This window comes from Bison bison, unplaced genomic scaffold, assembly GCF_000754665.1.
Source record: "Bison bison bison isolate TAMUID 2011002044 unplaced genomic scaffold, Bison_UMD1.0 scf7180017858442, whole genome shotgun sequence".
Taxonomy (NCBI): domain Eukaryota; kingdom Metazoa; phylum Chordata; class Mammalia; order Artiodactyla; family Bovidae; genus Bison; species Bison bison.
Genome location: NW_011489014.1, coordinates 8,402 through 10,552, shown reverse-complemented (window position 1 = coordinate 10,552; position 2,151 = coordinate 8,402). Strand labels below are relative to the sequence as shown.

General features: G+C 43.5%; 1 pseudogene; it reads right to left on the bottom strand.

Annotated features, from left to right (window-relative positions):
* The window catches only part of LOC105005456, a 2,145-nt pseudogene extending 547 nt beyond the window's left edge, over positions 1-1,598 (bottom strand).
* Between the last annotated feature and the right edge of the window lie 553 nt (positions 1,599-2,151).

Sequence of the window (2,151 nt, the reverse complement as noted above, 5' to 3'; positions counted from 1 at the left end):
CAGGAAGCCTGGTGTGCTGCAGTCCATGGGGTCGCAAAGAGTTGGACACGACTGAGCAACTGAACTGAACTGAGGTTTTTGGTGGATGCTCTAGATCAGTTTGTCTTTTAAAGCTTCTATCTTTGGCATTCTTCCTCTGTCCATTTAGTACTTTGTCTGGAGGTGAAGACATAGCCCATAACTGATATTCATCCGGGGATCCTTTGGCCAGGTTAGCCTCATTTTTTCTTGATCCACCTCTTTCTGAAGCTGTAATGAAACAGAAAATAACCTGTCCCATTCTTCTTGTTTATGTCTCTCAAAGAGGTTCCAAATCTATCAGTCTTGGGGTAAAGTGGACTTGTTTACTCAGCCTGAGGAAGATTTGGGGAACATTTTTCTTCTTTTTGTAAAACAGCATGGATTGCTGACTGCTTCAGACAAAGATTCCTGTTTTTTTGTTTGTTTGTTTTTGAGATATCTTTATTGTTCAGTAGGTGAGACTCCTCATTTTCTGTCACAAATGTTATTTTCAAGTGTATGTGTTATATCTGATATTGTACATCCACTCTCAGTTTTACCATAAGGCTTAATTGCAGCTTCTCCAGAAGAGGGAACTCCGGCTTTAGGTTCCTTATGACTTGTGACACATAACTTTTTCATGAATGTTTTGTTTTAATTTCCTTCAAGACACCATTCTCCACCTCTGGCACATAACTTAGGTTTAGGTGACTCCACTGAAGATTCTGCACCTTGCTTTTGAACTTCAAAGCATATCTGAGGAGAAAATGCAGGCATACCTTCCTCAATTTCTGTATCTTGCCATGTAGGGTTCTTCATATCACTGCTGTCAGTCTCCTTGGACATGGAGGTTTTCCTGTCTTCTTCTACAACTACAAACTGTGATGCTAACCCAAGTTGAGAATTTGGTGACAAATACTTCTGAATATCACCAGTGTTTTTTTGTTTGCTCTTCCTTTTCCTTTGTGACTTGGTTATGACAGGATTAGATTTTTTTGGAATCCGAGGGGGAAGCCAAGACACTCCTCACAGATATTGCTAATATTAAGGCTTAGCCTTCTTGCCAGGGTTTTATTACTTTTCAGTTGTTCCTCCATCTCTCTGTGGCTTTTTTCTGCCTGTTTCTTTTCCTCTTCTTCCTCCTCTGCCAGTAATCTCTGTATGTATTCTTCACTGGCTTTGTTTTCTTCTTCTTGATTGGCTCCTCACTCTGCCTCCATCTTGCTTCTCTCCTTTTCATATTCTCTTCTTAATTCCCCAGGTTGACTTAACAGGTGAACTGGCTGACAGTCATTAATGATTTCCTCTGACTGTTGCCCAGAGACTCTAAGTTTGCATTCCTCTGGATAGTGTTTTTGAATTATCTCCCACAGTTCCATATTGACAAGAGAATTTCTTTGGGTGTGGTACCAAGTCCAGAAAGCAATCTGGCAGTGACAGCTGGGACAGCACAAATTTGTCTTTTCAACAGTTGACTTGAAACATGCTTTACAGAGCGTGTGGTTACAAGGTAGTGTCATGGGCTCAATGAGGATTTCCACACAGATCTGGCACTGGCATTCCAACAAAGAAGGGATGGTGTCTTTGGGTACAGCCATTTTAATATGTTAATAAGGTGTATTCAACAGCAATACAACAATTCAGGAATTGGGCGCATCAAACCACTTGACATAAAAAGGTGTTCCGAGGGCCAGGTAAACAGTATGACCATGGAAGGCCGTGTATTTGCCCATGTTTAAGACAAGTATCCAGAAAGGAAACAAATAAACCTTGGCAGCTCCCAGGCATTAACAACCATTGCAGTAGGGCAGATGCTGGGCAACGGCGTCTGAGCAGGGCAGAAGGAAAGTGCCAAGCTCCCTTCCTCCCTCTTACCAGCTGAGGGTTCTCCCTTAGCTTGGGGCAGCCAAGCCCAAGGCCACCAAGTCTCAAAGCCTCTGGGCCATTCCTCCATGAAGAAAGCTGCTTCCTTCAGGACTCCAGTTTCCTCAGTAGAAGGACTTCTGTTTGACCTTTGCTGTGGAGTCATTCCTGCACACTTCTCAGTGCTCAGAGTCCGCCCTCACCTCTCTTGTGTGTTACTCACTCAGTCGTGTACCACTCTTTGCAACCCTGTGGACTGTAGCCCACCAAGGCTCCTCTGTCCCTGGG